At 40.7% G+C, this 15700-nt stretch overlaps 1 protein-coding gene across 1 annotated transcript in view; it reads left to right on the top strand.

Moving 5' to 3' along the window:
- The window catches only part of PDE8B (phosphodiesterase 8B), a 143979-nt gene that overhangs the window by 88903 nt on the left and 39376 nt on the right, over positions 1-15700 (top strand). The gene's annotated exons all lie outside the window — the stretch shown is intronic.

Genomic DNA, 15700 nt, shown 5'->3' with positions numbered 1-15700 from the left:
CAACACCCTCCCTTTACAGAAGAGTCCCACTGTAAAATGAAGAGCATCATTGAGGGTTATGGACAAACCACACGCACAGGTCCCCAAATGTGGGGGGTCCATTGTGGACCTGGGGTGTCCCTTTATCCAGACCCCCCCCAACACACACACACAGTGTCTTACCATATATGTATTATCTCTTCCTTCGGGCACATTAGTACCTAATCACTTTGGGTTTGTTCACTCTAATGTGTTTTTACTCTGGTAGGTCTAGGTACCCAGAGGCAGGATCCTTGGAGTAAGCCTGTTGAGGGGAAATACAATTCCCCTACTCACCATCCTAGCTCTTGAGCGCCAACCAACCTTTCCCATTCTCACAGCCACATGGTAAATGATAATTCCACACCAAACCACCAACAATAATGATAGTTTTAGATGTTAAACATACCTAACAAAAAGGCAAAATATTGAGATAACAAAAGCGTCATAGAAATACACCTCTAACTCCAGAACTAATATACTTCTCTGCTGTGCCATACTGCCTCCAGGTCTCCTGCTTTCTTTAAGGGCCAGCCAAAGATTCTTCTGTGAAACGTTCCCCGACGAGCCTTCTCAACATGATAGTCACCTTCTCTGAATTCTCCTAGCACTTAGTGTTTCACACAATCAAGCTTTTAACTTCATAGGATCACAAGGCCTTAGATCCTAGGGACCTCATTGTTATTATTGTTGTTCGGTTGTGTCTGACTCTTTGTGACCCCATTTGGAGTTTTCTTGGCAAAGATAACGGAGTGATTTGCCATTTCCTTCTCTGGCTCATTTTACAAATGAGGAAACTGAGGCAAACAGGGTTAAGTGACTTGCCCAGGGTCACATAGCTAGTAAGTGTCTGAGACCAACTTTGAACTCAGTAAGTTGAATCTTTCTGACTCCGGGCCTGGCCCTCCATCCACCACACCACCTAGTAGCCTAGGGATCTTAGAAAGCACCAAGTCTAATCCTCTCATTTACAGATAAGAAAACTGAGGTTTATAGAAGGAAAAGTGATTTTTTTTCTTAAGATTGGTAAGTCAGTGTCAACGAGTCAGGATTCTCAGTCTGGTGTTCTTTCTGCCATACTACAATGCTTCCTTGCCTGGCATTGTTTTCTAAGCTGTGTTTCTGTGTGTGTGTGTGTGTGTGTGTGTGTGTGTGTGTGTGTGTGTGCTGGGGTGGAGAGGTATCTTGGATCTCCTCTATTATCCTTATAATTGACTTGTAAACTCTTCAGACACAGCCACCATGTCATCTGCTTTTGAATTTACAATGCCAAATACACAGACTAATAAATTCTTGTTAAATGGAATTGAATGAATGAAAACAACTTACTATTGGAGCCTATGGCTTAAGATCCCCTATCTGAGCTCACAGACTTTGTTCACTCTGGAGGGCCATTGAATAATATCAGTCACATGGCTCAGCTCCCTCCCAAAATAACTCTCCCAAGCCCAACATCAAAAATTTGTCTCAGAACTCAAAGGACCCTGCTTCTAGCTTCTCTGCTACTTCCTGTAAGCACTCAGTAGACATTCAGCAAAGAACAGTTTTTATTAATGGACAGAAAGACATGGACACTTAGGCAGCTAGGTGGCGCAGTGGATAGAGTGCTGGGCCTGGAATCAGGAAAACTCATCTTCCTGAGTTCAAATCCAGCCTCAGACACTTGCTAACTGTGTGACCCTGGGCAAGGCACTTAACCCCCTTTGCCTCAGTTTCCTCTTCTGTCAAATGAGCTGAAGAAGGAAATGGCAAACCCCTCCAGTACCTTTGCCCAGAAAACCCCAAATGGAATCAGGAAGAGTAAGACATTATTGAAACGACTGAACAGGAAAAAGTCTGGCAGGAATGCACTGGACAATCTTGAGGTCTTTTTCAGTGCTAAAATTTATAATTCCAAAGAAAAAAAAATATACTCAGTAAGTTCTAAGATTCCTAAGCAAGGAAGTAGGAGTATAGATTTAGAACTAAAAGTACTAGTCTAACTCCCTCATTTTACAGATGGAAAGAAGCTTGAAAACAGGAAATGACTTGTATAGGGTCATCCAGGTAGTAAGGGGTAGAGACAAGATTCTCTGATTTCAGATCCACATTGCTTTCCCCTCTATCCCACTGAATCCCCCTTCAAGGGACATGCTGAAGGTTAAGAGTCACATGGGATGATTGGGATTCAGCCCTACCTGGGAGGAGCCCTCCAAGGAAACATCCAGTTCTGCAATGCTGATAGACTGCTAGAACATCCCTGAAGGGGAGCCCAAAATCCTTTGGGTATTGGATTTAAGCTTCCCTCTTACCTCTAAAAATGGGTACTTCTAGCCATGGCCAAGAGGCAGCTAGGATCAGTGGGCCCAGAGTCGGGAAGACCTGACTTCAAATCCGGCCTCGGACACTCACTAACTGTGTGACCTTGAGCAAGGTACTTAACCTCTGTTTGCCATAATCCACCAGGGAAGGAAATGGCAAACCACCCTTTGACAATTTTCTTGGCAATGGACAGTATTAGCGTGTCAGAAGAGGCTTACGTGACTGAATGACTAAACCAAGTCACTGGCCAAGTGTGTCATTCCAGTGCTGAGTCTCCAGGGCTTGAGGAAGAACTGCTGCTGAGCCATCTGCCCAGATCAAGGGTTCAATCTGGGTATCATAGATCTAAAGGCTTCAGGGACTCCAAAGGCCGTATCTTCTAACCTCCTAATTTTATAGACAAGGAAACTGAGGCCTACAGAGGTTAAGTGACTTACCCAAAGTCCCCCAGACACTGAGTGCGAGGATTTGGACTGAGGTCCTCTGTGTCCAGAGTCACTGTTCTTTCTAAGGTACCACAGCACTGGGTAGAGAGGAAAGAAGAGAAGAATGGTGAGTCTTTTATTGTTGTTCAGTTGTGTCCAACTCTTCCTGACCCCATTTGGGGTTCTCTTAGCAGAGATACTGGAGTGGTTTACAATATCCTTCTTCGGCTCATTTCACAGATGAGGGAACTGAGGCAAACAAGGTTAAGTGACTTACCCAGGGTTACACAACTAATAAGTGTCTGAGGCCGAACTTGAACTCAGGTCTTCCTAACTCCAGGCCTGGCACTCTATCCACTGTACCACCTAGCTGTCTCAAAGTCTTATATATTATTAATAATTATTATTATAGCTAAAATTCATACTTTACACATTATCAGATACCCAAAACAGCCCTATGAAGTAGGTGCTGTAACTATTCCCATCTTATAGATGAGAAAAATGAGACTGGAAGAAATTAAGTCAATTGCCTAGGGTCATACAGCTAGCAGATGTATCAGAGGCAGGATTTGAATCCAGGTCTTCCTAACTCCAAGTCTATCACTCTATCCATTCTCACAAGCTGCCTCTCTCATATGAATGCATTGAGTATTGGCCATATGAAAGTCGTAGCATTGACATCAGTTTCCTGACAAAGATAGGCTTAGAGAAATAAGATGAGCTTGATGATCTCCACCTATTGCTGTACCTCACTCCCAATCTCCTGTGGCTCCCATAGCTTGGTTCTTGTGGCCCTTCTCCTCCCCTCTCCAGCTATCCCATAGCATGTGGTGCTGCCAGTATAGCATAGCTTTGCTATTCCACTACTAGTGATTGATCTGAGAGATGCCTCCAGCTTCTCCACTGTGTCTACCACCTTTCCCAAACAAGAGGGTCACCCAAGGAAAGAAAGGAGAAGTCACCCTCCAAACTATTTTCACCAAAAAAAAACATTTTGAAGCCTAGATGTTTTCAGTCTAGCAATTTAAAATGTGTTTTCCTAGTGCATCTCCAGCACAATAGTATCCTGGTCTATAAAGCTGAAGATCCAGATGAAAGATAATAAAAATTCATCTCTTTGTTTAAAATGAGAATGTGTCTCACGACTGCAGTTGCTGCCATCTGTTCCTTTCCCACTGCAGTAACCCAGGCCACCCCAGTAAATTAAATCTCTCTCTAATGTCTTAGTGTGACCTGCTTATCACATTACAGAATCCCACTCACTTGAAAGGAAAAACTCTTATTATAACATTATAGCATTACTGTGATTGCAAACGTTCAGATGGTATTTTTTGCATGTGTCTTCAAGGAGAAATCTGTCCAAACCACATGGGATATTCAGGTTTTTCTTAATTTATAAATACCACTTGCATCCTCAATTCTGATGCCTTTTTTCAGGGCAGAGTTGAGTTCGTTAATACCTCTCCCATGGCTCAATTTCTAATGGAGCATTTCCAGACTAAATTAAGAGAATTATTCCCATTTACCATTCTTAGCCAAGGATAGCAGCCTCCTCTGGTCAGCCCTACAGGAGTGGAAGACATAGCAACACCATGTGCCACAAAACAACCCAGCAAGCAGAGTCTGGAGAGGAAGAAGCACTCACCTTGGAATTAGGGAACAGGAGTCTCATCATGGTTCTCACCTTCACAAACCATGGGACTATTAACAAGTCCCTCTACCTACCTGAGAATCAATTTCCTCTTGTGCAAAATGAGAGGTTTGGACCAGATCCTCCCTAACAGCCCTTCGAATTTTCTTTTAAATTTTGGCAAAGACCATTGACATCATTTGGCGCATCTCAACCTGCCACTCTACCCAGTTCAAGGGCGTATCTAGGTAGAAAGGGTCATGGCTGAGAGGGGCTGCATGCCTCTCCCTCTCCCTCTCCTCCTCAATATCTGCAATTTAAATTTTAAATTCATTTAATTTTCTTTTAAAATAAGAATCTTCCGTATTTCATAACGTGCTGTTCCTTTGGCCAGTTGTGCCTAGCATAGTGTCTGCCTGGCTAATAGTAGGTGCTTAATTAATAACCATTTAATTTTGAATGGATATGAGTGATAGATAATACAATCACCATTGCTTTAATAATATACTAATAATAACCCATAGATGCATGGACTCTGGCACAATAGTAATCACAGACAGCATTAAATCTGTACCACCCAATTTAACACTTAATTACATGGGGCTTTTTGTTTGTTCCATGAGCATAAATCTGATTGTAAACCCCTTGACTTTAGGAGCTGATCTTAAAGGGCTGAGCACATAGTAGGTGTCCAATAAATACTGTTGGTTGAATGGTTGGAAAGGACAGACAACTGACTAAATTTCCATTGTATATTTTTAAATGCTTGGTATAAAACCAAATACATGTTGTATTATGGATATCAAAGAGGCAAAACGTGATAATCTACATATTCAGAAAAGTAAATGTGGGAGGTATGGTAGGATGTCATTACTTCATTTCTATTTAATCCACTAAGGGTTTAGAGCAGGTGTTTTGGCAAATGGGGAGAATTCACTGGGAAAAGGGATTGTTTCATTGATTATAGTTTGTAATCCCAGTTCCTAGTACAGTGCAGGCTCATAGTAGGTGGTTAATAAATGTCTGTTGATTAATTGGTAGTGAAAAAGTAGAGGATGTAATAGTTAGATGAAGGAAAGACTAGATAGATATAACTCATTTCTAAAATGCTTCAAGGCTAATAAAGCTTTTTCCTTATGATAGGTAACGCGTATTCTCATGTCCATTTTCCAGCTGAGAAAACTGAGGGGCAGCTAGGCAGCACAGTGAGTAGAGCGCTGACCCTGGAGTCAGGAGGACCTGAGGTCAAATCTGGCCTCAGACACTTGACACACTTACTAGCTGTGTGACCTTGGGCAAGTCACTTAACCCCAATTGCCCTGCCTTCCCCACCTCCAAAAAAAGAACAAAAAACAAAGGTCACACATATAGTGTCAGAAGTAGGATTCAAACCCTCTCACGATGGTTCTTCCCACTACACTACACATTACCTAGTTGAACAGAGTAGGAAGAAACCATGATTTTAGAGAGGAGTATATACTTTTATTTTACCTAGATTTGAGGGAAGGAGAATGTGACTACACACAATTTGCAGATATTGAGGAGGAGAGGGAGAGGGAGAGGCATGCAGCCCCTCTCAGCCATGACCCTTTTCTACCTAGATATGCCCTTGAACCGGGTAGAGTGGCTGGTCGAGATGGGCCAAGTGATGTCAATGGTCTTTGCCAAGCCGGTGCAAGGTCTGGAGAATGACCAGATGCACAGACTGTTGGTAATATCGAAGAATTAGGATAGGGAATGAGGGGCATTGTTGGAGGAACCAATTGCGGAGGACAGCATTGTTGGCTTAAAGGGCAACTATGGGGAAAAATCCATTCTGATGGCAGGAAATTTAGTAAACCATGTAGTAGAACAGTTGAAGCAGAAGATGGCTATGGAATGGATAAAAAACCTTCATTTCAGGATAGTTCAGTTGGTTCAGTCGTGTCTGACTTTTTGTGACCCCATTTGTGATTTTCTTGGAGTAGTTTTCCATTGCCTTCTCCAGCTCATCTTGCAGACGAGGCAAACAGGGTTAAGTGACTTGCCCAGGGTCACACAGCCACTAAGTGTCTGAGGCCACATTTGAACTCAAGTCTTCCTGACTCTAGACCCAGCACTCTATCCACTGCACCACCTGACTGCCTAGCCTGTAGTATATTAAGGGGATACTTGTTCCTTCTCCCTGTGAAAAGAAGACCTGGTTCCCCCACCTCCCCTCCCCACCCCATGCATCCTCCTGGAAGACAGGGTCTTTTTATTTATCTTTTATATCCTAAGTGTCTAGCACAGTCCTGACATATAACAAATGCTTAATCAATGCTTACTGATTAACTGAGAAATCCTTGGTAATTTGAAGCCCCCAGAGAAGATGTTAAGAAAGAAGTTCTGCAAGCCTCTCTGTTTCCATTCTCCCATCCAAAAATTGGGGCCACAGTGACTTGTGCAAAGCCTCAGTTGATGGCCATGCCAGGAGTTCATTCTGGCTCCGTTCACCTCTGGTCAAGTGTACTCATCCCTTAGGGGCTGAGCCTTTATTCCCCTGGGCTCTCTGGTGAGTTTTATAGACATTAAATTCTTTAGTCTTGCAGGGCCGCATGGGAGAAATGTTTACCAAATAGAGCTGCCCATAAAGTGAACATTTTCTTTCATTTGGTGCTCATCTCATGACGTGCATTTCTAATTGACCCCATTCAGGATATTTTGTCCTATTTCAAAGGAAGACAAATTGGGGGCCATGTGGTTGGCAGGACAGTGATGGGACATTTTGACACCAAAGGCAGAATGCCAGCCCGATACTGTCTTTCTATTCGGGTTGGTTGCTCATGTGACGTAAAATGAGGTTTTGAAAGAACAGCATTTTCAGAAGCACAGGGCTCATGGAGATGGAGCTGGAGCTGTTTTAGCCCTCTGCCCTTCCATTATCACTCATCTTCCCTTTGTGCTGTGTCTTCTCTTGTTTAGATCTCTAGGGACTTGATTTATAAAGCATTAGTACTGGTGATAACTTGGATCTTATGCTAATGGCAGTACAAATGAAGCAGTGGTGTCATTAAATAGTTTAATGACTCTCTCTTGAGTGCTAGTATAATGAGAGTAGAAAAATGTTGGATCTTGGCAATTCTCTTATGCTCCTGCCAGAATCCCGCATGCATATGGGAGTTCACTTAAAAGTGCTGAGCAAAATTGCCATCGGTTATTGGCAGTTCCTCAAGACTGAAGAACTTGAAATAGACTGAATTTTCTTTTTGAAACTATTTAGCCTCCAGTTTCTGTTTGTCGATCACAAAGAAATGAATACAGGCTAGATTATGAAAAACCAGTGAGGTAAGCACAAGTACACTGCTTATCAAGGAAATCTGCTCCAGGTCACAAATAAAACAGATGTCAGACATTAGGCTTTAAAAAGGAGAATTTTCAAAAATTAAAATCAGTACTGAGTCAGCTGATGGTTTATAAAATATCATTGTGCTCAGTCATCCTCTGGCACATATACACACTTAGATGCCCAATGGAATCATCAGCATTATCTAGCATTTGTCCAGCTAGAAGTTGGGTGGGTTTTCCCATGTGCCAGGTTACCAAGAGAAGGCACTTCCTTGGAAAAAACACTACCCTGGGTTTCAGAAGACCTAGGTTGGGGATGGGGAACCTTTGACCCTCTAGGTCCTCAAGTGTGACCCTTTGACTGAATCTAGACAAAGGGCCACACTTGAGGCCTTAGAGGGCCACATGTGGCCTCAAGGCCACAGGTTTCCCACCCTTGAGTCTTAGGGTCTATTTGCCATGTGATCTGAAAAAAAATAAAGCACCTGCCCTCAAGGAGTTTATATTCTGTCAGGGCAGCATGCACACCTGTAACTACAACAATGTATTGATCAATCCGTCAACAAAATTTAGCACCTATTATGTGACAAATACAAAGTTAATAAAACATGGGGGGCAGGGATGAGGGAAGTGAATTAGGAAGGGCTAATGTAGAAGATGGCTCTTGAGCTGAGCCCTGAAGGAAGCCAGAAATTCTAAGAGGTGGAAGTGAGGATGGAGTGCATTCCAGGCATGAGGGACAACCTATGTAAAGATGAAGGTGAGGGGAGATGGAGTACCAAGTGATAACCTTCATAAAAATCTGAACATATCCAAGTATGGAATAGGGTACAGGTGCCATACATAGAATTCCAGTGGAAACAATTTCTTTCTTAGGGCCCACTGATCTACCTTTCTATACCCTTTTTTTACCCCTTGGCTTCTCTTTCACCTTCATAAGATCATCATGCTGCCTTTTAGGTTTCCAGCCTTTCCCGCTCCAGCATCTTTCCAGGCCTGCAGTCTCCAGGACTAACAAAAATCTAAGATTATCCTGTTCTCCCTCCCTACTTCCAACAAAACTACCATTTCGTCATTTCACTGATAATATGAACTCTGAGTTGGGATGAAAGTAATTGAATCAAAGTAATTACTTCTAAATATGAATCATTGAATTCCCATAAGGTTTATATGGAGGCTTAATCTTCTCAAGGAGTATTTGCATTTTAAAAGACGACTTATTTACCCCAAATTTATCTTGAACTGGCAGGATTCTTAGTTAGGTATATATGATCAGGAAGCCCCCTGTTTGGCAGTTGCCTACTGTGGATCTCCGATCTTCTGCCTTCCTTCCCCTGTGCCAAAAGAATATGGATCAGCAACTTTCTAGCCTACTTCTGACAGGTTGCTTTGCCCTAAACTACATGATCCAATCAGAGTTAACCAGTAGACTTAGAAAATGAGGTTTGAAGAACATCCTGAGAGCCCACAGTTCTACTGTTTCCAAAATCAATCAATAAACACTTATTAAGTGCCTACTATGTATCAGGCACTGTTTGAAAGAAGTATAAAGAGACAGATGTTCCTCTTAGCAAGAAAGAAATGAGGACCCATAAAAAGGCAGGATCTCAAAGGGACATCTACTACATGGTATCCATCCTAATGACAAATGGGAACTCATTTGTGGAAAAGAAGTTTAATCAACCCTGCTAGATGGGTGCCAGTGGGCATATCCTCCCTCCCCTCAACCCAGCCCAACTCACACACTTGCCCTGACATGATAACCTCAGTGCCTGGGGTGTTTAAATCTAGGTGAGAGGGATGTTACAATAAGCCCATCCCCTCTCAACTGGTTAGTCAGTCAACAAGCATTTATTAAGTACCTACTGTCTTCCAGGCCAACTGTGTTAAGTGCTAGGGATGCAAAAAAAAAGGCTAAACAATCAGTCCCTGCTCTCAAGGCAAAGGAGACATAACATGCAAACAATTATGTACAAACTATCTACAGGATAAGTTGGAGATAATTAACTGAGAGGAGGAAGTGGCATTGAGGAAGATTGTGAAAGACTTCTTATAGATGGTAGAATTTTATCCAGGACTTGAAGGAAGGCAGGGACGCCAAGGGGCAGACAGGAGGAAGGAGAGAATTCCAGGCATGGGAGGCAGCCAGCAAAAACCCAAGGACTAGGGAGATGAAGTATCCTGTGGGAGGACTAGCAAGGGGATCAGTGGCAAAATAGTAAGGTCAGAGCTCAAAGACTACTTTGAAATCTCTGGGAGTCCCACAGTTGAATTAATTCCCTGCGGGGCAGAGCAAGAAGCAGGACGAGAATAAGGTTTTATGTGTGTTGCAGAGCTGGGATGGTTTTATTTATTGTTTTCAAAGAAAAAAGCTGAGTGATTAAGGATCGCTTCTGGCCTAAAGTAGAAAGAGAAAACAATTTGCAAGAAAAGATTTGTACGTACTTCTAGCCATATCTTAGATTCATACCCAATCACAGTCTTTGCAGCAAATGGTCTTTCTCACTAAGAAAATCTATAAAACAGTTGGTCACAGAAGAAATAAAAAGGCCCTATCCATGTGGAATGGATGAGTCACAGCCTTTAGTCACGTTATAAGCAGGATATCACAGATGAGCGTTTGTCGTATAACAGCTCTTAATGATTTCTAGAATTACATGGAAGAATCTGAGCTGAAAAATACACCCAAATTCTCTCCTTCCACATTTCACTTCTACATTTATCAGAAGGCAGGAACAAATGTTTGTTTTTCAGCGTAGAAACTCAAGTGGAGCAGCAATTTCTTTTCACCTATACCTGAACTTAAACTTTCTGGCTCTAAGAGTTGACGTGACTTTGGCTTTATATTTTTATGTTGACTGCAAAGTCTAAAGCACAGTGTGAGGTGGTGGAGAGGACCCTGGATCTTGAGTCTGGAGACCTCTGTTTAGATCTCAGCTCCGCTGTTTGTTTCTTGTGTGACCTTGGGCAAGTCACTCTAGGCCTAGTTGGCTGTTAAGGTCTCTCCTAGGCCTAACTCTCTGGTTTTCATCTTAGCTTTAACTACCATTTAAAGTAGTTGACTGGCTTCCCATCTTAGGTTGTTACTGTTCAGTCATTTCAGTCGTGCCCAACTCTTCATGACTCCATCTCGGCAAAGATACTGAAGTGGTTTGCCATTTCCTTCTCCAGCTCATTTTACAGATGAGGAAACTGAGGCAAACAGAGTTAAGTGACTTGTCTGAGGTCACACAGCTGGTAAGTGTCTGAGGCTAGATTTGAACTCAGAAAAATGAGTCTCCCTGATTCCAGGGCACTCTATCCACTGCGCCTCTTAGCTGCCCCCATCTTAGGTACAAATAAATGCTTGTATAGTCAAGATGTTCGTTAACAGGTGAATTTTAGCAGTCACACAGTAAGGAACTATACATACCAGCATACATAGAAGATCACTGTGTTGACCGAGTGGTGGGAAGGCTGAGCTTGCAGTCCAGAAGACCTGGGTTCAAATTGTGCCTCTTTATACATTCTAGTTATGTAACCATGGGCAAGCCACTTAACTTCTCCATGCTCTTGCTGCAACTTTAAATTGCATACAATTATTTAAGCCATTCCCACATTGATCAAATCACAGGTCTTGACCAAAACCCCCAAATCTGATAATGGAAGTAATAGTGATAGTAATAAATAAAGATTTATATCATGCTTACTATGTGCTAGGCACTGTGGTAAGCTATCTCGTTTGATCCTCATAACGACCCTGTGAGGTAGAGGCTATTATTAGCCCCGTCTTAGAGACGATGAAACTGAGGATAAATGACTTCAGATGATGCATACAGAGATTAAGTGACTTAGCCAGGGTCACACAGCGAATAAGTGTCTGAGGATGGATTTGAACTTAGGTATTCAAAACTCCAGGCCCAGTACTCTATTGATTGGGCCACCTAGGTGCCCCTGATAATTCTTATTTTTATCTCTCATGAACAGAGGGTGGCAAAAAGCATGCGAGATCTGTATATGCGGTAAAACTGTATCTGTGATCACTAGTATCAATGTAGTTGCCCCACTGGTCATTAGTGTAAATGATCATCAACATTTGTGATCCCTAAGGAAATTGATAATGAATAAGAAAGTAGATTTAAAATTGATGGGGCATGCACTGATGGCATTTGTTTTGACATCGTAGTTATTTCTCTAAGTGGAACTCTGACAACCTACCTTCCCACAAGCCCTCTGCTGTGTGGGATTTTCTCAACTGATGTTTACTATCTTTATGACCTTGTCCCAGTTACAATTTTAAGAAATCAAAATTGTTTATTTTAGGTTTTATGAGAATCTCTGTCCCTTGTATACTTAAATATCCCCACCCTAGCATATTCTTGTGGAAAACTACAGAATGTTAGTCTTTTTTGAACGGGATTTTTTTCCCTTTTTTATTCTTTGTTATCAGAGATGGATAGTTGGTGGATAGAGTGCCAAGCTTGGAGTCAGGGAGAGTCATCTCAAATCAAGTCTCAGGCGATGCTAGGCCAGTCACTTAATTCTGTTTGCCTTGGTTTCCTCATCTGTAAAATGAGCTGGAGAAGGAAATAGGAAACTCTAAATGGGGCCATGAAAAGCCAGGCACAACTAAAATGAAACGACTAACCAACAAAATGAGGAATGGCCCTTTGGGCGAGGAAAGTAGAAGGCTGCATTGAGAAATGTATGTTATAAAGGAGAAAAATATATCAATAACTTTATCTGCCCCCCAGCCATAGTTGTGGAAGTACCTTCCATCTTTCTCCTCTAATTTTCTTTGTGCTGTGAGTTTTTATATCTAAGTCAGACATCTATTTGGAACTTAGTGTAATATGCTGGTCTAAACTACTGTTTTCTGTCAAATTGCGTTTTCCCATTAGTTATTATCAAATAAGGACACGAATTTATATTATTAGGTTTCTCAGATGCTAAACTAATGTTAGATTATTTCTGAGCCTCACTTTTCTACTATTTCTTACTATTCCACGGATATACTTTTCTATTTTTTTTAACTAGTACCAAATTATTTTGATAACCATTGCTTCATAATATAATATAGTTTAAGGTCTAGAAGTATTGATTATAATGAATAATTGACATAGCCACACATACACCTATATTGTTGTCATTATTTTCATAGAATTTTATTTTTAAAATTTTCATCAATATTCACTAGTGATTTTACTCTATAATTCTCCATCTCTGTTTTATCCTTCCATGGTTATATATTAGGACTATATTTGTTGCCATAAAAAGAGTTAGGTAAAATCCTTTTTTCGTCAGGTAATAAGAATAATTTTTGACTCATAAGAATTAATTACATGTTAATCATTTGACAGAATTTACCTAGATCCGCACTCCCCCTACCTTTGGTAGTTCCTTTCGGGCTCATTTAATGTTTCTTTCTGAGATTTAGTGTTCTGAGATCTGTATTTTTTGGTTAATTTTGCTATTTTATCATTTGGCAGATAATCATCAATTTCCTTTCCAGTCTCCATTTTGCTGGCATGTAACTGATGATAGTTTCTAACAATTACTTTTATTTGTTCTCTATTCACTATTTATTCACCATGCTCATTTTTGAATTTGATGGTTTGATTTATTTTCTTTTCCCATTTTTTAAATCAAGTTAGCCAAAGTTTTTATGAATTTGTTAGCCTTAAATAAGCTTGTAGTTTTTATAATTTCTATAGTCTATTATTTTCATTTTATTGATTCTTTAACTTTTAAAATGTCTTCTTTTTTGCACTTTGTAGGTTTATTAGCTAATCTTCTCTTTCTAATAAATATTGCTGCATATGTATATATGCATATTTTCAGAAATACAGTTTATCCTCTGAGGATTGCTTTAGCTAAATCCCAGAAATGCTGGTGTGTTTTTCCTGTTTGAAGTGTTTGTAGATTAATTACTCACTGTTTTCTTTTGGAGGAATGACTTAAATGTCTCCTTTTTATTAATTGTCCACACATTTCCATTTGGTTTTGGGTTACATTCATATCACCTTTGCTTTTTTAGGATATGATATTCTACTCTTTTCTCCAATTTCACATAGATGCCTGGTTGTAAACGGCTATTCAGATTTTACTTTCCTCTATACCTAGATTGAGATATAACTGTTACATGCCTTGGAGTTATAAGCTTGTGACTTTTCGCAGATGGTGAGCTTACCTGATTCTACCCATCATGCGTTCCCATCTGTTTTTTAGACTTCTGGACAGTTTTCTTATATTATTTCCTGGACTATAGTATTCGGGCTTTTTAATGGTGACGTATACTATTTAAATTATTTCTACCCATCCAGTCTTCAAATTTGATCATTTGGGATTATATAGAAATAGTTTTTGTTTGTTTGTCTTTGAGATTGGATCTCCCTATCTCACCTAGGCTGGAAATGTTCAATTAGCATGGGAGCTTAGACCTGCTCCATTTCTGACTTGGGCTGATTCTCCCCTTGTCGGGCAGCTTGGTGGACTCTACTCCTGGGGGTTCCCATGTTGGTGCTGGACTTAGTGCAGGCACCTGGTCAGCTTTAGACCTCTTGTAGTTTAAAACTCCTGAGCTCAAGTGATCCACTAGCCTCAGTGCCACCCCCCACCCAGTAGAAAGGATGACTGATGTGTATGACCACATCTGGCTTTATATATGTTTTTGAATTTTTCTTCTACTTCTATAATTTTGAGTTCCAAATCTATCATCATCTTTTTCAAACCCTCTCTTATTTTAAAAGATTCTCCATAATGTGCTCCAAGTTGTCTATTTTATTGTCTTATTTCTTCTTTGACAGCTCTGATTTCTGACATAATTTTCATTCTAATTTCTACTTTTAAAAATTATACTTTTCTTTTGTACTATTCCAAAGTGTCTTGCTGTTATTCAGTTATTTCTGAGAAATACAAAATGCGTATTGTCTTGCTGTCTTTTTCATGAGTAACTTGTGGTTATTCATATATGTATGTGAAAGTGTACATAGTTATATACATATTATATATACATATATGTATGTGTGTATAATTGTATATGAGAAAGAGAGAGAGAGAGAGAGAGAGAGAGAGAGAGAGAGAGAGAGAGAGAGAGAATCTCACTGTAAGTTTATCTACTTAGTAGTTGGGCTTATATACCCTGCCTTTCTCTCCTGGCCCTTCTGTCTTTTATCCTTTTTCATCTGTCTTCAGTACTTGGACTTTCCTCCTCACTATTTGACTCCTCTTTCCACCAATATGCCACATATACGTTCTCTTGCTCAGACTCCTGGGACTAGGTTAGGGGGCATGGAGGCATAGTTGGGTCCATGTGCAAATTCTGATGGGAGAGAGAGAGATTTTTAGAGTTGTACCCCCTACCCCCACGTTCCACAGTTGTGCTCTCTTTCTGTTGTGTGGCTTTCAGTGTTTTCTGCCTCTTATAAAGCAGGTTGGGTTCAGATCGAATCATTGTCATGGGGAGCCGGGGTAGGGACCACCAACGCTTGAAGTTAGGTTGTTTGTGTCTACATCATGCAGCACTCAGGCGAGATGGGAGTGGTGTGAGTGAGTGGGAACTTCAGGCAATTTGATCCTGCACAATTATTTCAGAAGGTGAACGTGTTATCTTCTATGGAGATGTATATATCTCTTTTGCTTCCATTCTAATTAATATGAATTTAAGTGCATTTCTTATAGTTTTGGGGTTGGTAGGGTACAGAAGTTATGCTGAAGACAGCTCATCTCACCATCTTGCTATTCAGATGATCCACTAGCTCTTATTCTTTAAAGAAAAAAATTCACCATCTGACTCCATATGCTTTTAAAAATGTTTTATTGATTTTTTTTAAAAAAAAGATGGCACAATCACTTCCTAATAACCAGCTCCCACCACAACAGACCCACACAGAGGAACCGTTCTTGCATCAAAGATAATCAGTTATGTAAAACCACAATCAAGTGACTGCATCTGGCAACATAGGAAACATTGTGTACCAATAATTTCCTCCCTCTACTGAGGAAAAAAGTGTATTTTATTGGGGGTCTTCTGACTGTCCAT

Source organism: Trichosurus vulpecula, chromosome 1 (genome assembly GCF_011100635.1).
Source record: "Trichosurus vulpecula isolate mTriVul1 chromosome 1, mTriVul1.pri, whole genome shotgun sequence".
In the NCBI taxonomy this organism is placed as follows: domain Eukaryota; kingdom Metazoa; phylum Chordata; class Mammalia; order Diprotodontia; family Phalangeridae; genus Trichosurus; species Trichosurus vulpecula.
The sequence above is the reverse complement of the archived record's forward strand: the minus strand, read 5'-3'. Positions and strand labels throughout refer to the sequence as shown.